The following is a 25,793-nucleotide window of genomic DNA, read 5'->3' as shown; positions in this document are numbered from 1 at the left end:
TGATATTAAAAACATAAAACTATATTATTACTAATGAGTAAAACATAAAATATTAAGATGAACGAAGAAATCATAAAAGAACGAATAATTTGATGAAATAACATAAAATGAAGAATAGGATCAATGTTTTCGAATGCCAGAGTTAATGTGACTGCCAACTCGCGTTCCTGTAACACATCAAAGGGACGACGTTTACGATCATGGTTGAATCGTCAACTTGTTGCCAATCAGAAAACCATGCTCGAACATGCTCTGCCAACTCATGCTCTCTCCCATGCACATAACCACGAGACTTGGTGAAGAAAAATAAGAATAAAATGAATGTTGAAGTCATAGGGCTCCTCTTAAAGAACTGATATGCAAACCAAGACAAGCAAGCAAGCAAGAGTCACAACAGGAGAGAAAATTCACAGTCGAAAAGTGACTGGATAACAGAACAAAGCTAGAAACGGCAGCACAGCTTTTGATGAATAGGCCTGAAGACAATATGAAGCAGACGTTTGAAGGGCAAAGCAGTCTTGTAAGCAAGATATGAAAGTGGAAGAAGACAGCCGAGAAGACAATCAACAAAAAAGACTCAATGGTGAGAAGTTAACAAGAAAAGAAAGTTATTTACAAGAAATTAGACACTATAGTGAGGTCCACGTTATAGTGGGCAACATAATTAATTATAATCGGAAACAAGAGAGGCTCCAGAACAGAGCCCTGGGTAACCCCACAGCTCTCTTATCTAACTTGAGACTTAACACTATCTGCTCACGTCCCTCCAGGTATAGTGAGGTCCACGTTATAATGGCAGTGGAGAAAGATAGCAGAAAAACGTTGCCGATATTCTGTCTTACCGCCTTCTATAGACGGTAGCTGATAAGGTTTATTGATGTAATATTAACTGTTCATTTTCGTTTTAAGTAATCAATTATAATTTATTAAGCAAGAAATTATATTTTTCAATAATTTTATAATGAATTTTCATGGTTAAGATTAAAAATTTTGTTAATTATTAATTCTACACTGTTAAAAGACGATTTGGCAACAGAGAGCAGTGCAAGAAAGAGATAGAGCTATCCGCTTTGTTGAATAATAGACAATTAACTATATTCATACATTGTTGAAAAAAGGTCTGGTGGAGGTAGAGAACAATAGCGCCGATTTTTTGCTTTTTCTATAGAGGAAAGATGATTCTGGTATATCTGATGTAATATTAACTGTTCATTGCTGTTCAAGATAATATTATATTTTGTTCATCAAGAAAACAAATTCTCAATGATTAAATTATGCATTTTCTTAATCGACATTAAGTGTCGGTTGCACAAAAGCCGGTTAAATTTTAACCGTCATTAATTCCACGAGAACCAATCAGAGAAGCCATCTTCTCAAAAACGCCTTCCCTGATTGGATATCGTGAAGTTAATCAGTTAAAATTTAACCGGCTTTTGTGCAACCGGGCCTAAATATTTTTTAAATTAATTAATTTCTAAATTTAAAAAAAAACGTTGTGGCAACTTTGCGGAGCTGGAAAAGGAGAGAGCTATCAGCTTTATCGAATGATAGACAAGGTAGCAACACCAATTTTGATCAAACACTGTCATTATAACGTGGACCTCACTAAGGATAATCTCGTTGGCTTAATTGTAAAACGTCAGTAGTTTATTTCATGTATCAATTTGTAACTTGTTCGCTTGTGAAATGCCTTCTATGGACGGTAGCTGATACAGGTTTATTGATGTAACATTAACGGTTCATTCTCGTTTAAAATAATCAATTATATTTTATTAAGCAAGAAATTATATTTCTCAATAACTCATAATGAATTTTCATAATATTAAGATGAAATATTTTGTTAATTATTAATTCTACATTGTTAAAAGACGATTTGGCAACAGAGCAAAGCAAGAAAGAGATAGAGCTATCCGCTTTGTTGAATGATAGGCAAGGATGTTAATTATGAATTCTACATTGTTAAAAGACGATTTGGCAACAGAGCAAAGCAAGAAAGAGATAGAGCTATCCGCTTTGTTGAATGATAGGCAAGGATAGCAATACCATTGCTAATTAAACACTGCCATTACAACGTGCACACGACTATAGACCTTTTTCAAAAACAGACAATTTAAAACTGTTAAAAGCGAACACCTCTCCCATACAAGTAAGCAATCTAGAATACCGAATACTTTCATGCTAACTCAATCATGCAATTAATTTCAAACATCCTATTTTTATTTTATATTAGTTTCAAACATGCAAGTTTTACAGAACAAGATCAAAGAATTTTCAAATCCACGGCACAATCCAAACAGTGATGAAAGTAGCCAACTAACCTCAAGTCCTGTGACTACAAAAAATGAAGTTATCTTCCCTCATTGGTGACAGATGATAATCTACCGCCATGATAATCGGAGAAGTTGACCCTCAAAGTAGGCTATAGTTGACCAAGCGAAAATGGGTCTCTCAAGGCCACTGCAATGTTGCCACTGGTGGCCACCCCTCACTCGACCAGTCTATATGCATTGACTATATTTCTACACCCTGAACATCGTTCTTTCCTTCTCATACCTTCCCTCTTCCTCTTTTCCGTCACTACCAGTCACAAATTCTTTTGAGCACGTCAGGTTCAAAAGTTCTATTGTGTCATTCTTTGAAGTTAGATCAATAACATCCCCCGTTACCTCCTCCCATCATCCGCTATATTCTTCAACATCATGAAATGAAGGAAAGAATATTGTTATGTATAATGTATAACTCTTTCTTGAATCATGACATCAAGAAATCCAATTTTATAATGATGATTAGATTTTTCTTTATAAATGCAACTATTTATAAACTGAGCTATTACTTCATAAAAGTTACATGAAGACTTTTATAATCATCAATTGGAAGTGAAGTGATGTAATTTTATTTATTTTAGTCAATATTCTAGTAGTGCCCACTTCACTCAGCATTTTTCAATTTGCATGAATTTGATTCCCATCACACTTCATCCAGGCTTTGGACAGAGAAGACAAACAATACTCCCCACAATAACAATAGTCTACTTCACTATCACACCCTCTCTCACACACACATTCACTTTCTCTCTTACTAGCCACCCTTAGTACAAAGTGGCAACAGTGTCGGTAGAGACGGGTGGTGGTGTCAAGAGCAAGCTTTGACCTTGAGGGACCCATTTTCGTTTGGCCAACTATAGTAACATTCCTAGCTCTGCATGGTAACCAGCTTCCAAGATTTGAATACACTGAAAAGAAAAAAGCATGTTAGCCTACTACTTGAAAATCACACTACAAATAATTAGTGCAAACTGACGTTGAGAAAAACTAAAACAATATCATAATTGTTTTATCAAAAATAAAACATTATAATTGAAATCGAAAATCCCAATTGAATGTTGTTGTAAATCACCCTGAAGTCTTCTGCTACTGCAAATATTGTCTATAATGAGGTCCACGTTATAATGGCAGTGTGTGATTTACAATGGTGTTGCTATCCTCGTCTATCGTTCAACAAAGAATATTGCGTTATCTCTTTCACGCATTGCGATGTTGCCACATCGTTTATCAACAATGTAGAAATTCAACTAATTGGCATAATATTTTATCTCAATCATGAAAATTTATTATTACATCTTTAAAAAATATATTTTCTTGACAAATAAAATGCGATTAACTATTTTCAACAATAATGAACAGTTAAAATTGATCAGATATACCAGTATCAGCTGTTTGGGTGGCAAGGCTGAGATCTGGCAACCCTTTTCTCCTATCTTCCTACACTGCCATTATAACCTGGACCTCACTATAGATGGAAACATCTAGCTGTTTACCCTGTTGTCAATATTTGCAGTAGCAGAAGTCTTCGGGGTGATTTACAGAATGTAATTGGGATTTTCGTTTAATAATAATTATTCATTAATTAGCATTTGAACAAATGCAATTTCCAGTTTATTTCCATCTAAAAACAAAATCACTTTAACCCATACTACTCATGGTAATAAATAAAAATAGAAATCTAAGTACCTCTTTTAAAATAGTTTACTAACAACATGTTCCGGCTACATGATGCTACTATCAAGTGATTGATTTCATTTTTCCAATTACTTGATAACGACATCATATAGCCGGAAACATGTTATGAGTAAACTATTTTAAAAATCTGGTGTGGCGCACTCACACAACTTTCCTTGCCGTTATGAAAATTGATCACCTGACGCTAGTGTTCCCGCGCATCTCAAGTCTACTATTCAAAGATTTGAGCCAGCTGGTGACAGGGCAATTATAACGCTGGAGACACACATGAGGTCTGCTATCTCTTCATAGTGAATAATTTAATAGAATCAACATTAATTTGCAATTGAATAATCACATTTTCTCGAATTTAAAGCTTATTTTCAAATTTAGGTGAAAATGTTACTGAACATTAATTGTAGAGATTTTCATGCTCAATCTACTCCTCTTGATTTTTTTTGTTTCAATTGTATCTGAAGCCTGATAATTGGGAATCTATCTGCATTGATGGGGCGGAGCTCTTGAAATTTTTACAGATATGGGACTTGTGGCAGTTGATAGAGCTTATCGATGACTATTTTAGGTATGAATTTTATTAAAATCGTTGGAGCCGTTTTTGAGAAAATCACGAAAAACCCTGTTTTTGACAACATTTTCGCCATTTTAGCCGCCATCTTGAATTGCATTTGATCGAAATTGTTCGTGTCGGATCCTTATAGACTAAGGACCTTAAGTTCCAAATTTCAAGTCATTCCGTTAATTGGGAGATGAGATATCGTGTACACAGACGCACATACACTCATATACACACACACACACACACACACATACAGACCAATACCCAAAAACCAGTTTTTTGGATTCAGGTGACCTTGAAACGTATAGAAATTTAGAAATCGGGGTACCTTAATTTTCTTCGGAAAGCAATACTTTCCTTACCTATGGTAATAGGGCAAGGAAAGTAAAATGGGTATTTGGATTTCTATTTTTATTTATATTCAAGAGTAGCCCCAAGGAAAAAAGACTACTCTTGGTTAGCTCACTGTCACTCAGCGATGAGTTGAGTAACCCTCAATTATTTTTGTATCTTGACAATAAAATTCCATTTACAAGTATTTATTATAAATAGCAGGTCTAAGGCCCGCCGCAAAGTAGACCCACGCTAATCCACGAAAAGCAACCCACGCCGTGGGATGTTTTGTAAACCATTGCTAGGCTTTTCCAGACATATCTGTGTAATCCTATTATATTAAGCGAGCAATTTCTGTATTTATAAATCTGGTTATTTTTTATATCTGGTTATTTATGTTTAACGGATCTCGAAAACGGCTCTAACGATTTTCACGAAATTTGGAACATAGTAGGTTTATGATATAAAGATTCGATTGCACTAGGTCTCATCCTTGGGAAAACTCGTTGAACGACATTAGAATGATAATTCATCCTTGGCTGAAACAGCTGTGGATATTAAAAAAGTGAGTGAGCGAGTGAGTATGTGAAAAATCAAAATATCGCATCCCCGAAATTTATAAGATGACATATAGCCAGCTGTGACATATAGCCGAAATATGAACACGATCATTTTAGAGAATTGTGTTCTGTTCATCAATAAATAAAAATAACGAGCGAAGATTGGTGCCCCGATATTGATAATAATACATGCAATGAATAATCCACTTGTCAGCTGATTGATTATGAATAATTTTATAGCAATGGTTTACAAAACATCCCACGTCGTGGGTTGCTTTTCGTGGGTCTACTTTGCGGCGGGTCTAACTAAGGCCCGTATTACATTAGGACACCAGTGAGACACCATTGGCATCCCAATAGTGACCGAGCTGGGAGACACCAGCCGGGAACTAAATGTGTGGTGTCTCTATAGTGAAGTCCACGTTATAATGGCAGTGTTTGATTTGCAATGGTATTGCTATTTCTTGTCTATCATTCAACAGAGTGGATAGCGCTATCTCTTTCTCACTTTGCTCTGTTGCCAGATCGTCTTTCAACAATGTAGAATCAATAATTAATTAACAAAATATTTTATCTTAATTATGCAAATTCATTATTAAATTATTCAAAAATATAATTTCTTGCATAATAAAGCATAATTGATTATTTTCAATGAGAATGAACAGTTAATATTACATCAATTAACCTGTATCAGCTACCGTCTATAGAAGGCATTGACTAGACAGAGGATCGGCAACGTAGATCTCCTATCTTTTTACACTGCCATTATAACGTGGATTCCACTATAGTGCAATGATCGCTCGTACCTTTAATAACCCAACGATGAAAAAACATAATTAACAGAATATTTAATCACAATAAATTATGAAAATGATGTATTATTGAATAATTGAAAAATATATTTTCTTGAATAAAATATAATTGATTATTTCAAACAAGAATTAACAGCTAATATTACATCAGATGTAGCCTACAGGTATCGACTATCATCTATAGAAGTCAGTGGCAAGGCAGAGAATCGGCAACAATGTTCTCCTTAACTTTCTTCACTGCCATTATAAGGTGGACCTCACTATAGTGTAATGAGCGCGATAACCACTGTAATGAGATTTAAGTTATAAAGTCAGTGAAATAGTTATTTGTGCAACTAGTGCGCAAAGTGACAGTTTGCTGCACCGAAAGAAACGTTTACGCCCGAGCCGTAGGCGAGGGCGGAATGGTTTCTTGAGTGCAGCACAGGAGCTTTGCGTACATTAAGTTTTTAACATTTTCACATTAAGTTTTTCCTACAGTTACCATTGAATATGATAAGTGGGTAATTATGGGTAAAATTGCCTGAAATGCATCAAATGTCTTTCTGTGTAATTTTATTATTGATAAAAACCTTAATTTATTGTCAAATTGAATAAAAATGTTGTCCTTGGTTATAATATATAATAGTAATAATTTGCGCGTTGTGCTTCGTTGCACCTCTGCTCACTATAGCAGCCACAGCAGTCACTGTTACCAACTTCATTTTGATTTTGCTGCACTGTTGCTCCATATAACCTACTAAGTATTTTGCGTTGCCATGTTGCAAATCTGGAGTGCAGAAAAATTTTTCCCGCACTAGAGCGGAAAAGTGATTCTTTGCGTTCTGTAATCAGTGCAGCAATGGCCACTTTTCAACGTAACTGTAGGAAAATAATATAATTATAGAGTTGCCAATTTTCTGTTACCACCGCCTTCTACAGCAGACTAGCCACGTATACTCGGTACAAAATTACATCTTACTTGGGATGGACATGTACAGCAGAGAAGGCATCATACAGCGGCAGGGATACAACGGCGGCTATGGAGCCGTTTTGAACCGGCCAGCGTTCTTTAATTTCCAGTGAGTATTAAAACGCTCATGATACGCATACGGTTTCCTCTCTGGAAGCGCTCAGTCGACTGAGTCTATTCGACAAATTGGCAACCGCGCTTCCACCTATGACTCTATCCATCACTGTAATTGGTTGATCTCCCTCCATTTATCTGCGCCGCAAATTCCTCCAAGTCTAAAGTAATTTTGTACGGAGTATAGGTTAGTTTTGAAGGTAAGAAAGTGAAGCTGAGCAAAAGTAAGTACCTTTAGAAAGTGCTGTAGGCAAGCTGCAACTCCAGCATCAATGCACTTCTAAGCAGACCACACAAAACTGCTCTCTCCACCCTACAACATAACACAAGAGAACACATTTACTTTGGATAATTTATAATCAGATTTCAAATTCAGCTAGCTTAGGCTAGGCACACACCAGTTAGTCAAGACAAGACAAGACATGATCAGACACAATACTTCACATAGCTGCTTGTGACGCAACACACACTGATTAAAGTGCGAGATAAATTAATTTTAAAATGAAGAGGAGAAACCCATTTCTCCCTCCACAGTTTGTAGCATAGACACAGACAGACATCCTGCGCACAATTGGATGCGCCATGTCATTTTGCTTCATGTTCTTGTGATGAAAACATCTCTGTAACATACACAAACCAATATACCAGCTGACCAGTACACTACTTGGAACATTGCCAGTGGAGGGGAGTGTTGCCGCGTCGCGTTACAAAGCTCTCTCACTCAGACACAAAAAAAGGAGAATGCTGCTAGGTAGTGGGAGTGATTAGTGGAGGATAGAGCATCGGACCTCTCCGTCTTCGAGATAGAGCCGTGTTAAAAGTAATTTATCTCGCACTTTAGTCATTGCAATTCGACATGTCTTCATAAGCAACCATGTGAAGTATTGTGTCTGATCATGTCTTGTCTTGTCTTGACCATCTGGTGTGTGTGTGTGTCTAGCCTTATATGTAGCACATAACGAGATGGCCCCTGGTTTTCAAATGGCGGTTAGACTTAACTCACACTTACGCGGCTCAGGTCGAGAAGAGAATCGACTCTAGTCGAGAGCATGTGTTTTCAAATGGTGACAGTCGCGAAGACTAGAATCGACTGGTCTGAGTGTCACCATTTGGAAACACATGCACTCGACTAGAGTCGAGTCTCTTCTCGACCTGAGTCGCGTAAGTGTGAGTTGAGCCTTAGGGTCCATTTCGTCGTGAACTACAAGTAGAAATCAATCATTGAGGCATGAAATAAAATTAATTTTGAAAATTTTAATGAGGGTGGTATCATGACCAACTTAGGCCCGGTTGCATAACAGCCGGTTAAATTTTAGCCGTGATTAATTCCACGAAATCAATCGGAGAAGGCGTTTTTGAAAAGACGGCTCCTCAGATTGGTTCTCGTGTTAATCAATTAATCACGGTTAAAATTTAACCGGCTGTTGTGCAACCGGCACCTCAAGTTTTAAGGTGGTCATGGTGATACATAAGCGTCGAAGACTATGGTGAGGTCCACGTTATAATGGCAGTAGAGAAAGTTAGCTAGCAGTACAGCGATGCCGATTCTTTGCCTTTTCTATAAAAGAAAGATGATACTGGAATATGATGTAACCTAATATTAACTGTTCATTTTTGTTCAAAATAAATATTTTGTTCATCAAGAAAAAATATTTTCAAAATTAAATTATGCATTTTCATAATCGAAATTAAATATTTTTCCAATTTATTAATTTCTAAATTGTTAAAAAAACGTTGTGGCAACGCAGCGGAGCTGGAAAAGGATAGAGCTATCAGCTTTGTCGAATGATAGACAAGGATAGCAACACCAATGTTGATCAAATGCTGCCATTATAACGTGGACCTCACTACACCAGTAGAAATTTGTGAAGAATGTAGAAATAGGTACACGAACTATATCAGTGTTGCGGGTTGCCAATGCTTGCATTGGAAGGCGTTGAAAAACCCTGGTACACAATAAAACCAACTAAAATTCTATCAGAGCAGCAGAATCATGCAAGAGATACTGAATTCATCAGTGTTATTGAATAAAAACAGACTGCAAATACCTATTTATCGGAAAATATTTCTATGACAAAAGCCTACAAATAATTAATCAAGCCGAGTCAGACATAGCCTTATCATCCATCCATAACTTTTAAGCGGTAGATTACCGTAATCTAATTGCATTAGCGCAAATGAACAAAATATTAACTCTTATTTACTGATAAATAAATAATAAAGTCGATCTATATCACCTCAAATTTGCAATATTATTTCATATCGACAGAAACCTTGGATAAAACTGTGAAAACAGCATATAACCTCAAGGATATTCGACATCACAAAGTTTCATGAAATTCAAACGATAGCAGAACCACTATTACAGGACGCATAAAATATAATGCATCTAATAAACCGAACAAAGATTGAAACTTGATAATAAACTGAAACATCAAGAACGAAAAACTCGTCTGGCGAATTACAAACAACAAAAAAAAGACCGTCAAAAAAATTATTATTGAATAAAAAACTCAAAATAAAGACTTCCATCTTAACTCCACATCAAATACATATTGGAAAATGTAATAGGCTATTAAGATACAAACTTAGGTTAGAGGTTAAACGTTGACCTAGTTAATTGTACTGTAGTAAATCAACTTAATAGCATTTCAAAACCAATGAAATCATTAATAAACCGATTTTTTATTTGATATTCCTACATTAAAACTGTACAAAATCTTGAAATGAAGACTAGTCGGCACATAGAGCTTATTAAAAATTGAGCATTAAGTTTAAGTAGTTCAAATCACATATAAAAATCCTGCAAAACAATCTGAATAATGCAACGTATTGGTTTCAATTCATAGTCTGAAAGAAATGTAAGAGCAAAAAAAAAAAATCAAAAACGACAAAACTGCTAACAACAAAATTGAAGTTAACCTCACAAGTCATAACACAACTGATCAACTGTCAGACACTCGCTAGCACCATCACAATAGATAGATTGAGCTCACTAGTAATTTCACTTTTATCAAAATTACTGTTAGAATGGTATTCGATGTAATTTTAATGTTTGCTGAACTGAATGAATTTGAAAGGAAAAAGACTATGCAAGAAAAAAACGAATCACGTCAACACGAAAGAACAGGTTAGAACGAAAAGAAACAAACACAGACACAGGTAGTTTTTCCTATATCGACTTATATCGATACTTTTCTTTCGATACCAAGAATTATTGGTATCGATACTTATGTTTTCATTCGATACTCACTAGTGAGTGATAAGAATGAAAAGTTCGGATCACTTTACTGATCCCGGTCAATCGGTATCGTTCAATGCCGCGACCCGTTCAATTGAACCGGTCAGCTTTCTTATAAAAACAAGCAAACAAAAAAAACCTCAACAATCTACAATATGCCATCTTAAATAAAAAAAAACGAGTCTTCTCATCTCTCAACGGGTCTGAAATGAACAGATATTTTGAATTAATGAGATCTGGATCACTTGTTCACCTGACTGTTTTGTTCAATTTGAACGGGTCATGACCGAACGACACATCTCTAAAATCAACTACTAAATCAAACTAGGTACTTTGCTCTTAAACTTTAATAAAATATTAGCTTATAACTTCCAATACGTGAGTTCAATACGCCTTTTCTTTTCAAGGTTGCAGTATTCTGAGATCGAACATCTTAAAATTAGGCCTACTACTAATTAAACCTTAAAAATGTATGGGCAATGAAACGAAATGCCTTCTAAAAAAGGTTTATAACAAGAAATTTTTATTATGAATGATGAATTTATAATGATTATTGGAATACAATTCCTACCTCTTTGACGAACATGAACCGAAAACCACATTCCACTTCACACACTAACACAACACAGCCAATAATTTCATAACCCCGTAATAAAATGCATAAAAAGGAGTATTTAATCGGCATATTTACGATAATACACCGGATAATTGCGATATTATTGATTGAAAAGTAATAATACAATCACAAGGGACCACCACTAGCACTATTCAGAACAATAATGAGACTGTAGACTGACTGTGAGTCTGTGACTGACTGACTTGCTGCAACTTGCAACAAACTTGGCTTTGCATCATTCTCCTTCTAGAAGGTTCTACCAATTTCAATATGTCGCACGCAAATCTCCTTCCAAATTCTTCAAATCAGCCCAACATTACTTTCACTACCAGATAAATATTCCCCTCATCCGAGATCCTATCCCTTATTCAAAAACAAATCCCCTAATTATTCTAGAATTTTTAAACCAATTCCCAAGAATCATAAAAGCGATTTGAAAGAAATACAAGTAAAAAATCGAGATACTTGATAACAAAAAACTATTCAATCAAACCTCCGACATGTTGAGACCGAGTGGGGAGATGGGAAATTCTCTTTTCCCTCTCGCATGCACAATAAACGAGCTATTCACCGCACTAGAGGGAATTTATGAATTCTCAACAAAAACTGCTTTAAATTGACCAATAATAGAGTGTTTTCATGAGTTGACGTCCTGTGACGTCATAATTCTACCTTCAACATTATTTATTACTGACACATTGCAAGAAGTCCGAACCTAATCGATAAAAGTTTCAATATTCATTTAAAAAATTGGGCCATATGAATGAAGTTGAGCATTTGCTTATACTTCTAAAATATTGAGCTTATGCTTTTCTATGAATAAAATTTCGCTACATCATAAAATATACCTTTAACTCAAGAGCCTAATCACAATGCAGTTAGAATCACCATATTTTTCAGGTTTTGAAGCACTCACTTTGCAAGCATGTAATTAGCAAATAAAATTTTTAAAAAATGGAGTTTCACGAATAAAAAATAGTATACATTGATAAAAAATACATTCTATAAAACTGATTAAACAGAAACAGATTGAATAGACAGTTTTCTGTTTAAACTTTGAAGAACTGATGACTGTAAAAACTTAAACTAAATTCAACTACTGTAGAACAGAAATTTTCTGATTGATAAAAAATGATTTCAAGCCTGCTTGAAGATCAGGATGTGAAAAAGTAATTTCACCAGCACAAAAATAATCCTATTATTTTTTACAGCGATTATTAACTCAACCCCAATATGAAATACAGACAAGATAGGCTAGTAGTTGGTAAACAAATTCACTAAGTAATCAACACATTACTAATTCAGAGTAATAAGAGTCCAAGAGGCAATCAGATTAGTGCCGGTTGCACAAAAGCCGGTTAAATTTTAGATTGTGAAATTACGAGAACCAATCAGAGATTGCGTTGAGATCAGCGTTTTTGGAAAGACGTCTTTGCTGTTTAAACTTTAAGAACTGAAGACTGTTAATACTCGAACTAAGTTCAACTAAAACAGAAATTCTGATTGATGAAAAATTATTTCAAGACGGAAAGACGTCTTTCCAAAAACACCTTCTCTGATTGGTTCTCGTGGAATTAATCACGGTTAAAATTTAACCGGCTTTTGAGCAGCCTTGCCTACGACTGGATAAGTCAGATAGCAACTTGAGGCTAAATTTTGTAGAAAATTCAAATTTCTCTACTGAACAATTTGTACAAAAAACCAGAGAAAATTATTTGTAAGAATTACAAGACAAAACTTTATATTCTAGCAAACTGCATTAATATTGTATACAGTCCAACATTTTGACTAAAAATTGTATTCATAAATTTAATAAATCAATAATTTTGATGAGCTTGATGCTTGAGCGTTGTAAACTACTGTACATAGAAGTTTATATGAAAGCAAATGACTGAACTTCAAGACTAAATCAAAGCTATATATCCATCAATCATTTCATCTGAATGTAATAAAAATTATATGAATTATGACAACCACTTGTTAGCTGAATTATTTAACCGTTAAATACTAGTATCGTTTGTTAAGCCATCATCAATCTATAGACATACCTGTTCACTGGAGAATCAATTATTATAAAATATGAAATAGTTTCCAAAGTATTATAAAGCAAGATAGGTGACATGTCTAACTATTTAATCTATTCAACTTATTTATAAATGGCTATTATTCAAAACAATAATAGAAACGAACCTACAATTCAATGATCGTTATTAAATATCATTGATTTATGAGTATTTGAGCGTAATTCACCAATTTAAGTAATGTTCAGACCAAAATCTGCAGCTCTGCAGAGTCTGTGTATTAATATTTAAAAAGATCTGTCGCCGGATTAAACACTGTGGGTGTTTTTTTTCACTTTTTGTGTAGTTAAGAAGTTGATATTGTGGTAATTATTCATATTGAATGAAAAAGACTAAGAAATTGTCAAAAAAACACAGATTTATTGATACTTAGAAAGACCGGTTTCGGTTATTACACCATTGTCAATCTCTTATAAACAATCAATTGGTGTAATAACCGAAACCGGTCTTTCTAAGTATCAATAAATCTGTGATTTTTTGACAATTTCTTAGTCTTTTTCATTCAAAATGTGGGTGTTCACACAGTAATCTGTGAGCCGACGTTCAAAGAAAACTCTGCTCACATGCAGATGATTTCGAATGAAATCAAAATCAAATGAATGATTTCGAAAAAGATCTGTCGCCGGCTTAAACAATGCGAGTGTTCACACCGACATCTGTGTATCTGCCAGCCGACGTTCCAAGAAAACTCTGCTCGCATGCAGATGATTTCGAATCGCTCTGGGAGCGATTTTCTCCAGCCATCCAAGCGAACGTTTTCAATAAAGATCTCTCATCAAAAACCTAAATCACGTAAAAATGGAGATAGGAGAATTCTAATTTCAGATTGGGATTCAACGTCTTGAAATAAATAATTTGGCTCGCGTTTGCTCAAAAAATGAAAAAGAAATGTAATACTTAAACATTTTGGAATCAGTGCAACTGATAATTTAATATCAAATGAACGGGGAGACTGTCTCCTTTCTATTGGTGTCAGGATCATTTTTATCCGACCCATAGTTATTTTTCAATTAATAATTATGTTCGTCAATGTCGAGCAGAAAACATGAAATTTTCGACATGCTGGAAACTTTTTTGTTTCAAAAGATAAGTAGGTGGTGAAAGCGAGAAAGTTTCTCAGAAATAATTGAAATTATTTTTCCAATTGTCAAACGTACTCGGAAGAACGTTTTTTGGCCTCTCAGGAGTTTCAAAGTCAAGGATAACGGCTGAATGGTGTGCCGCCATATTTATGCTATCAATAGCTGGGATCAACAAATTCAAAATACAGAACGATTGAAAAATTCAGCAACTGCAAGCCAGATGATCATAATAATAGTGAAAATAGCTCTGTCGGCCCACAGATGTTTTTGGTGAAAAAATAGCGGAAAAACTGCGGAAAATAGCAGAGTAAAATAGCTTGGTCTGAAATAGTATATTTCGCACCTAGGGCCGAAAATGAGACTTTTCTGGCTCGAAATCGGTTTTCAAGTCCGAGGACTAGAAAAGATTGAGAGCCGGAAAAACATTTTTGCCCATGGTGAGAACGTAATTTTTCGCCACACAGAAAAATAAACAATATATTTATATGAGAATAATAATTATTCTCATTGTCTATTATAAGCACTTCCGAAAGCAAAAGTGGAAGGTCATAGCTCTAGCAAATCTGAATATCAAGAAATTGTCCAAGTATTTTTATTTTTTATTCTGATTTGTCTAAATAACCTAAAAGATTATGTTCAATTATGTAAGAGGTTGAGTTTATACTTTTTATTCTTCAAATGACAATAAGATGATATTATTATAAATGTTTTAATTATTGAATGATAAACACAAATAATGAAAAGTTTTTGATCAGCTGGTTTATCACACTTGAAAAAGTTTTTGATCAGCTGGTTTATCACACTTGAAAAAGTTTTTGATCAGCTGTTTTAGCACACTTGAAATTCGGCCAATCTGATGTGATCTGAATGTCAATGGAAGTTTAGGTTAGAAGTTCTATCCTTCTATGAAAATCGAATTATTTGAATAGTTTATAATATATATCTTATCTGTATTTTATTCATTTAAATAAAATGATAGTATATTATTACAGAATACTTCATTGAATTCTAGAAGCATAAAATGATTCCGTTTATCCACCATGTTCCGTGATAAACGCTTTACTAGGAGGGATGAGGTTAGATTCTATTATACTCTGAAAATTGAATTTGAATAGTTTATAATATCTCATTTGTATTTCATTCATCCAAATAAAATGATAGTATCTTATTGCAAAAACTTTATTCAATTCTAGAAGCATAAACTGATTCCGTTTCATAAACTATTTTGTAAACACGTTCACATCAAATCAGAATCAGCTGACTTCAAGGTTATTTTACAGCCCTAGGGCCGTAAAAATTTTACCGGCCTGGTCAGAAAACAATCACTTTCGGCCTCCATATGACGCACGTAAACCAGCTCATTACATCCAAGTGGGGCGAAAAAACTATTTATTAGCCTAATAAATAAAATATACACTCAGGGTTTAACTCAAATCTATAAAATAAGATAGAGGAATGGGTAAGAAGTAAAACTCATTAAAATTATTATAAATTAATTCCAAGTTTTTTCTTCTGTTTTTTTTCAAGCCACAGAATTCTGTAATGATATGTAGCCGATGATAAATGTATATATTTGAATTGAGAAACAAAGTATGTAGTATCGTGAGGTCCACGTTATAATGGCAGTGGAGAAAGCTACAAAAACAGTGTTGCTAATTCTCTATTGAAAATGGTTGATACCGGTATATTTGATGTAATATCAACTCTTCATTCTTGTTTAAATAAGAATCAATTATATTTTATTCGTCAAAGAAAATATTTTTCAATTATTTGAGAATAAATTTTAATAATTGAGATTGAATATTTTTGTCAATCTTAAATAAGAAGACTAAGAAATTGTCAAAACCACAGATTTATTGAAAGTTAGAAAGACCGGTTTCGGTTCTTACACCATTGTCAATATCTGATTAACTCATGAATCATGATTATTTTGTCAATCACGTATAATTCTACATTGTTAAGAAACGATCTAACAACAATGCGAAGCTAGAAAAGGATAGCGCTATCTGCTTTGTCTAATGATAAATTATGTTTATTGCCTTTAAGCCATCAAATACAGCAATTGGTTCGTCAAAGTTTAAAAGTTACTAAAATTGGTTTTTAATAAAATAGAGTTCAGTCTATCAAAATACTGAAATATCACAGTAAAGTCAGGTACTGTTGTAAAACACATTGATAGTCCAAGGACAAGGATAGCAACACCAAAGTTAATCAAATAATACCATTATAACGTGAACCTCACTATATTAATAGATAAACTGTTGCTATTGTTCCTCTGGAATGTTTTTCGAAAGTGTTTTATCAACACCACTTTGCTCAAATTCATGTTTTAAACAATACACGAGCATATAAGCGCTACATAATATCATAGAGAAACGATAGCATAAGTAGATATCCCATGGTATAGGGCGTTTATGTCGCAACTTTTACTGTTATCCCAAGCCGATAGTTCACGTAATTCTTTCCCGTGAGGCTGTGTGACGCTGGTAGTCTCTAATATTGTGCCGTTCTTACACTCTCAACCCAACAAAACACTAATAATTTACAATAATCGATAGTAATCGGCTTGAGATAACAGTGAAAATTGCGACATAAATTCTCTATACCATGGGATATCTACTTACGCTATCGTTTCTCTATGATAATATATAATCCAGTTTGGCAATAGCAGCATATGCTAGAGAAAATACTTTGAGCAATACATTGACTTGGAGAAACGATAGCATAAGAAGATATCCCATTGTTTGTACAATTCATTCAAAGTTTGGAAGTTTTGTATCAAATTTTGGCATTGTGTATCAAGTTGAGATGATACTGTATCATTTTATGTTGATACTGTACCATGTGTGGCGATACACAAGAAGATATGCCATGGTATAGGGCGTTTATGTTCAAATTTTCAATGCTATCACAAGCCGATAGTCCTAGTAGTTCTTTATCGTGAAGCTATGTGACTCTGGTAGTCTCTCATACTGTGCCGTTCTTCCCTCTCAGGCCCGGTAGCACAAAAGCCGGTTAAATTTTAACCGTGATTAACTTCACAAGAACCAATCAGAAAAGTATTTTTTCGAAAAGAAGGCTTCTCTGATGGGTTCTCTCTATTAATCACGATTAAAATTTAACCGGCTCTTGTGCAACCGGTACTCACTGGCCCAAAAAGTAATAACAGACGTGATGGTTTCTTAATCCATTCCGAGCTGCTTTGTATTAACACACTTTTTTATGTATTTGAACACGACATGCAGTCAATTATTAAGTAAATAATTAAAAACTTTTACTTACTGACTGAAGTACTTTCAATCGTCTAGCGATCATTTTCAACAGAAAATACTTAAAAAAAGTGTGTTAATAATAGACAGTATACTCCGTACAAAATAACTTTTGACTTGGGATGGACATGCATAGCAGAGAAGGAATAGAGCGGTAGGGAAACTACGGCGGCGATGTTACCGTCTTGAACAGGCCAGCGTGCTCTAATTTCTAATGAGTATTCAAGCGCTCATGTTGAACTTACAAAGTGTTCTCTCTGTGAGCACTGACTCAACTGACTCTAACCAAGAAATTGACATTATTATTATTATTAACTGCGCTTCCACCCATGACTCTATTCAACACTGTAATTGGCTGATCTCCCTCCATTTCTCTGCTCCGCATATGCCACCAAGTCAGAAGTTATTTTGTACGGAGTATAGTCGACAGAAATCGGCTTGAGTTGACGAAAAAATCAGCTTGAAATTTGGAACATAAACGACCTATACTATGTGATATCTTCTTATGAAATATTTATTTATTTATCATTTACAAACAACTTAAGGACAAAGAAACAGACCACAGTCCAAAACTTCTCTTCATCCCAATTTCATAAAATAAATTGTCCAAATAAAGGTTATGTGCAACTTTCCAATTCTTCACTTATTTCCACATTGAAATAAAACACGAACACTTGAAAAATTAATTTTGAATTTAAAAAGATTAAGATCCGAATTGATAAAAAAATTACTTCTACTTAGTAGGCCTACTCAAAACTGTAAAATAAATATCAATTTGAAATATTTTGTTCCGAAAATTAAAACAATCTTCTACACTTATGCTATCTTTTCTCTACGGTAAAAGACTGCAAGACCTATAGTCTTGAACAAGTGATGTTCGCAACTGAAAAGAGCTGAATAAAATGTCAAAATAGATATAATACAAGATTTAATATAATATAGACTCACCAGCTGTCAGGTGCTACACTTGAAGGCTCTGGTATATAACTGAAGAACTACTCGTAGTCCATCATGACTGAAGGATGCCAAACTCATATCAGGATTGACGTATTGCACACAGATATGCTGCCATGTATCTCAATCTCTAACAATCTGGTTCATGCCTAAAAAAAGAATAATATTGAGAGGCATTGAAATTTTGGAAATTTTCAAGATTTCAAATAAACTAATCATTATCAATAGATTAGCAACTTGGAGGACGAAAACAATAAAGTGGAAGTAATATTCACTGAATCTATTTGATTATCTTAGATGATTTTGATAGATCTCACTAAAGAATAAATTGTGAATGAAAATGAGAGAAACTAATTTAATTATAGTTAATATCAGAGATTGAAAGAGTCGAACGCTATAGTAAAACTATAAAATTTCTTAGGGCCGGAACACACGAGGTGTTTTTTCAAACGATTCGGCACTACAAGACAAGACAAGGAGCTCTCCGATTGGCTGATACAATAGAGAAACAATAGCGTAAGTAGATATCCCATGGTATAGGGCGTTTATGTCGCAACTTTTACTATTATCTCAAGCCCATAGTTCATGTAATTCTTTCCAGTGAAGCTGTGTGACACTGGCAATCTCTCATATTGTGCTGTTCATACACTCTCACAAAAAAAACCAGTAAAATTCGACAATAATCAACAGTAATCGGTTTCAGATAACAGTAAAAGTTGCGACATAAACGCCCTGTACCATGGGGATCTACTTACGCTATTGTTTCTCTATGCTGATACTCAATACGCTAACCTAAGGGAATGCCTCAGAACTGCGAGATTTCAGATTTGCGAGTGCCTATTCCAGACAAACTGAAACAAGTGGGACGTTGTGCTGTTCAGTTTGTACATTCTCATAACAACGCGTTTACGTTGCAGGTGGATACTATAAAAGTAAGTAAATATAGGCCTATTATTTATTTAATCTATGCTGATACACAGGGAGTCTTAGTCAGCTACACCCTCGCTAATTAAAATACTTCATTGGGGTTTAAATGTATAAGGAAAGGAAAAAGAGGTTAGATTCTGGCCTTAAAATGACACTATGTTCATATTTTTGAAATATTTTTTCCGGATACAGTATCAATCCAGGATATGATACGGAACCATACGAATATAATATGATAGGGTATCATATGAATATAATATGATACAGTATCATACGAATATAATATGATACAGTATCATAAGTAGTATAAGTTATAATATGATACAGTATCACACGAATATAATATGATAGAGTACCATACAGATACAATATGATACGGTATCATACAAATAGGCTATAATAATCAAGAATTTCATTGGCCATAAAACAACATTACAAAAGGTAAGCAATAGGCTTCGTCAAAAATAGGTAAAATATTACAAAGTACAGTAGCCTCTCTCTTAACCGGACACCTTTTAACCGGACATCGGTTTAACCGTACTACACTCCACGGAAGTGACATCTCTTTAACCGGAAAATAATTATCAGCACATCGGTTCAACCGGACTGGATTGGCAGGAAAAAGTGTAAAAAGGCTTAGCAACTAACTATTTTCTTGTGTTTTGTGTTCACAGATATCATAATAAAGCGTCTAGTTTTATTATTTTTACGTAAAAGTCATTATTGGCTTATAAACTACAAAATATGCGTACCAATTTAACGACTTTTAGGGAACGTCGGTTTAACCGGAAAAACGTTATCCGGACTGGCCTCAGTCCCGATGAGTCCGGATAAGAGAGAGGCTACTGTAGACTATAAAAACGATCAAATTTACACATAGGCTACACATTGAAATAATTCAGGTACTCATATAGAAAGTTTCAGACTTAAGCCATTTGTCAACAGCAATACAAAACGTTTTCAATGGTTAACTGTTTAACATTATCTGGTAGCAAATAAATCATGCGAATTTGTAGGTACTCATGACTTTTCAGTTTTAGTCAATCTAACAGTAGGTCTAGTTATATCATCCCTATGTCTAGTAAAATGTGAATGTATAGAAATATTTTTATTAAAATTAGACAGCTTTTTTCTTTACGGAGATTAATTATAATGATGATACGGCATCATTCGAATATAATGATACTGTTCCATACGTTTTTTGACGTTTAGAATTTTAACAAAAGTAAAATTTGTGGATTTAAGTGAAATTTTAAATATTTTTTGTGATTGTGAAGGATGATTTTTGTTTGGATTTGTATTTTGGAATCAATTAATCTGATAAATTCAAAATTATTGTAGTACATATTTTTTGGACTCAAAATAGTGTGTGAATTAAGTTATCATTTACATAACCTCTAGACTGTGTAGTCCAAATTAAGGTTTGAAGCAGTTTTGGGCGAATACCTGTTGTTTTTATCTATTGTCTATGAATAAATGAATATATATTATATGATACGGTGACATACAATATGATCGGTATCATACAAATATGACAGGATACGGTATCATACGAATGTAATAAGAACACTTCATTCACATGGGCTACTTTTTAAATTAATAAAACAATATAAAAATCTTAAAGCACCCTTTATATTTTAAAGTATTTTTTAAAAACTAAAGGGTGCTTCAAGATTTTTATATTGTTTTATTAAATATGATATGATATGGCACCATTCGAATATAACATATGATAGCCTACTGTATCCACTTAGCAACGGGAAGCAAACTAAAATTATGACTAAATGCTAACAAATTTTTTTTCAATATTATTTTCATTTCCTGAAAAATGAAGGAGTGACACATCAATTTTATTGTTCAATGAACTTGATCAGTAAAAAAGTTCGAAGAGTACATGTTCAAGATTTGAAGATGATTTATCAATTATTCTTTCAAGAGTTATTGTCGAACATACAGACAAACAAACCCACTGACGGTCAACGACATTGGCCTTGTGTCAAAAGTAAGAACTCGCTAACACTCATTCAATTATGTTAATATTGTCGGTGATGTTTGTTCAGAATACAGTATAAATCCAGAGTATGATACTGTATCATAAACATATAATATGATACAGTATCATTCCAGGATATGATGCAGTATCATTCCAGGATATGATACAGTATAATTCCAGGATATGATACATTATCATAAAAATATACCTAATATAATACAGTATTAATCCATAATATGATACGGTATCATACGAATATAATATGATACAGTATCAATCCAGAATATGATACGGTATCATACGAATATAATATGATAGGGTATCATATGAATATAATATGATACAGTATCACACGAATATAATATGATAGAGTACCATACAGATACAATATGATACGGTATCATACGAATATAATATGATAGAGTACCATACAGATACAATATGATACGGTATCATACGAATATAATATGATAGGGTATCATATGAATATAATATGATAGGGTATCATATGAATATAATATGATACAGTATCACACGAATATAATATGATACAGTATCATTCCAGGATATGATACAGTATAATTCCAGGATATGATACAGTATAATTCCAGGATATGATACGGTATTGTACGAATATAATGATACTGTTCCATACGTTTTTTGACGTTTAGAATTTTAACAAAAGTAAAATTTGTGGATTTAAGTGAAATTTTAAATATTTTTTGTGATTGTGAAGGATGATTTTGTTTGGATTTGTATTTTGGAATCAATTAATCTGATAAATTCAAAATTATTGTAGTACATATTTTTTGGACTCAAAATAGTGTGTGAATTAAGTTATCATTTACATAACCTCTAGACTGTGTAGTCCAAATTAAGGTTTGAAGCAGTTTTGGGCGAATACCTGTTGTTTTTATCTATTGTCTATGAATAAATGAATATATATTATATGATACGGTGACATACAATATGATCGGTATCATACAAATATGACAGGATACGGTATCATACGAATGTAATAAGAACACTTCATTCACATGGGCTACTTTTTAAATTAATAAAACAATATAAAAATCTTAAAGCACCCTTTATATTTTTAAGTATTTTTTAAAAACTAAAGGGTGCTTCAAGATTTTTATATTGTTTTATTAAATATGATATGATATGGCACCATTCGAATATAACATATGATAGCCTACTGTATCCACTTAGCAACGGGAAGCAAACTAAAATTAACTGACTAAATGCTAACAAATTTTTTTTCAATATTATTTTCATTTCCTGAAAAATGAAGGAGTGACACATCAATTTTATTGTTCAATGAACTTGATCAGTAAAAAAGTTCGAAGAGTACATGTTCAAGATTTGAAGATGATTTATCAATTATTCTTTCAAGAGTTATTACCGAACATACAGACAAACAAACCCACTGACGGTCAACGACATTGGCCTTGTGTCAAAAGTAAGAACTCGCTAACACTCATTCAATTATGTTAATATTGTCGGTGATGTTTGTTCAGAATACAGTATAAATCCAGAGTATGATACTGTATCATAAACATATAATATGATACAGTATCATTCCAGGATATGACGCAGTATCATTCCAGGATATGATACAGTATAATTCCAGGATATGATACATTATCATAAAAATATACCTAATATAATACAGTATTAATCCAAAATATGAAACGGAATCGTACGAATATAATACTGTATGCTACAATAAATTCAGGATATGATATGGTACTATACAAATATAGTATGTGGCTAAATTTTACCACACGAGCGAACTCTGTATCTCAGCTACTTTTGAAGATATCGACTCTTTTTATGAAAGAGGACAAAAAAAGACTGAAAAGAAAAGAAATGGTACATTTGAACATTAATTATGATAATTTGGAAGCAACTAAATACAGTCTTATTGAGTTGATACTTCCAATAATAACTTAAATTCAGCTATTGCATCGCACCGATTGACTGCAGAATGCATTTTAGGTGTTTTCAAATTCAAATTATTTTATCAAATTTGGGCTTCCTAGCTTAAATTTTTTGTCTTCTTTCTTAAAAAAAAAATTGAGTACCGTAGACATCTCCAAAAATAGCTAGATACAGAATTTGCTCGTGCGGTAAAATTTAGCCTTCAAAATGAAGATTGAAAACATTCGAGCTCAGCCAACGACAGCAAAGGATCCAATTCAGAGGTTAGATTAACCTCTGCTGCTCATAGGCTAGGCGACTACTACCCTACCTTTTTAATATTAAAAACATCAATTAAATTAAAATAAAATAATTGAATTCAACTCTTTTTATCCAACTTGAAATTTGATCAATAGTTAATTATTTAAGAGGTATTACTTTTGAATCAAAGATAGAAAAAAAGTACGGTAGATAAACTTGTTGCGTAGAACCACGGTCACCTATCCACCTCAACTTGTCATTGGACATTATTTGCAAAATTCAAGGATAGAATACCAAGATAATAAAAACTATCTGAGATGTAATTAATATCAACAATAACAAGTAATTTCATAATTCACTTTACCTAAAATGTAGATATCATTTTCAGCTAACGTCTGAATTACGTTCAACAGCACTTTGAATAAGGTAGTAGTAATCAAGTTAAATAGCTAATAGCACAAAACACATTCAAGCGATGAAAAACTATTTCATTATGTTAAGAATGTTATTTAGAACAAGAATACTGAAGAAGCACTATTAACATTGCAAGAAAACTCTAATAATATTCAACACCAATACCCGTAAACAAAACAAGACAGAACAGAGTGAGAGAAAAAGAACACAGTCACTCTTACTACCGGTGAAGGATTGCCAACATGACGGAACTAAATTTGAAATGTTTTACTAATATTTCTTAAATTTCGGCTACAATTTATGACTCAAGCATCAAAACTTTGATTTCATATTTCATAAAATTCATGAATGAACAAAAAAAATGCCTTTTTATTATCATAATTTCAGTGATTTTATCAAATTTACTTCAATTAGCATTAATAGGAAGAACAATATCAGTGTGGCTGTGTTTCTTCAAAATCAAATGATCGCTTGTCTACGTCACACTGCTGTGCTCAAATCAAAAACTGTTTTAGCATTGATTTAATGAAAAGAATTGATGTTCAAGAAATGCTGAGTTGCTGACAAAATATAACATGAAAAATCCTGAATTCTCAAAAAAAATCATTATAAACCTCTAGAATACGAAGCTATATCCCTGTAACTCACAATTAAAATCCCTGAAATTAATGCTAGATTTTATCTTATAATAAAAGATTAAAGTACGATTTCAGATATTTTGAAGAGATTTGTCCTGAACTGAATTAGTTATTTGCAGCTTGCTCAACAAGATTTCAAATTAAAATTTAATTCAAATTATTGATAAAAATTTAGTCTATTAAAATCGAGATCAAATGCAAATGAACTAAGACAGCACGCCTTTCTCTGTACAAGTCAAAACATTCTGAAATCGTACAATAGCCTAGGTACTAGATTATTAAAAATAGGGTGAGTGAATGGTGAGATATGACTTTCAACAATCAATATCGATGATAATACTAAAAAATATTGACACAGAATAATTGGGAGAGTGTGGGTTATGATGAATGAAAACGAGATCCTACCTCTTAAGGCCTTGGGAGCTCATCGTTTTAAACTTTTCACTTCACATTAAAATTTCACACAATTCCATCACATAGCCTAAAAATCTATTACTTCACGAATAACTACATAAAAAATGCTTTATAATTATCACACACAATAATGATAAGTTGAGATCCTAATATACCAATCGATGAAAAGTAATAGAGCACCAAATAACAACCACCATGAACTATCATGTCTAAAACTTGTCTGAGGTCTGAGCAGAAGTCTTGCCTGCCGGTCTCTTCAACCAATGAACCAATCACAGCGCTCGACACAAAGTAAAGTGGACTTCTCGACCAATGGCCGGCCTCAATTAAAAATTCAGACTACTGAACAAAGGAATCGAAGGTTCTAGAAGCTTTCAAGATGATTGATAAATATTAGTCAAATTCACGAGCAATACCAAAATTATTCAATACGTGAAAACTTGAAATAAACCCAATTCGAGATGCGTATACATTTTAAAAATTGAAAATTAGTGTTAAAAACATTTTAAAGCAGGATTTGAGGATGTGGATTAATTTTTAAAATAGTCTAAATATTAATCAGAAAGATGATTGATGAATATTAGTCAAATTTCCGAAAAATACCAAAATTATTCAATACATGAAAACTTGAAAT

The 25,793-nt window shown here is 33.4% G+C and overlaps 2 long non-coding RNA genes across 3 annotated transcripts; one reads left to right on the top strand and one right to left on the bottom strand.

The window, feature by feature from the left end:
- On the bottom strand, nt 1-25,376 carry LOC120353385. Of its 2 annotated transcripts, none has more exons than XR_005572333.1 (5): nt 25,151-25,376; nt 18,584-18,738; nt 7,579-7,659; nt 2,319-3,232; nt 1-167 (listed from the first exon to the last, which is right to left on the bottom strand). It is a non-coding gene; the product is annotated as an uncharacterized LOC120353385 (long non-coding RNA). The 2 variants fall into 2 exon arrangements; XR_005572332.1 differs by lacking the exon at nt 25,151-25,376 and adding an exon at nt 24,058-24,306.
- Nucleotides 18,943-20,362, top strand: LOC120353386. Its single transcript, XR_005572334.1, has 3 exons — nt 18,943-18,953; nt 19,300-19,304; nt 20,001-20,362. It is a non-coding gene; the product is annotated as an uncharacterized LOC120353386 (long non-coding RNA).
- Nucleotides 25,377-25,793: the final 417 nt, after the last annotated feature.

This window comes from Nilaparvata lugens, chromosome 10, assembly GCF_014356525.2.
Source record: "Nilaparvata lugens isolate BPH chromosome 10, ASM1435652v1, whole genome shotgun sequence".
Taxonomy (NCBI): Eukaryota; Metazoa; Arthropoda; class Insecta; order Hemiptera; family Delphacidae; genus Nilaparvata; species Nilaparvata lugens.
Note: the sequence above shows the minus strand (reverse complement) of the source record. Positions and strands in the feature narration are given on the sequence as shown.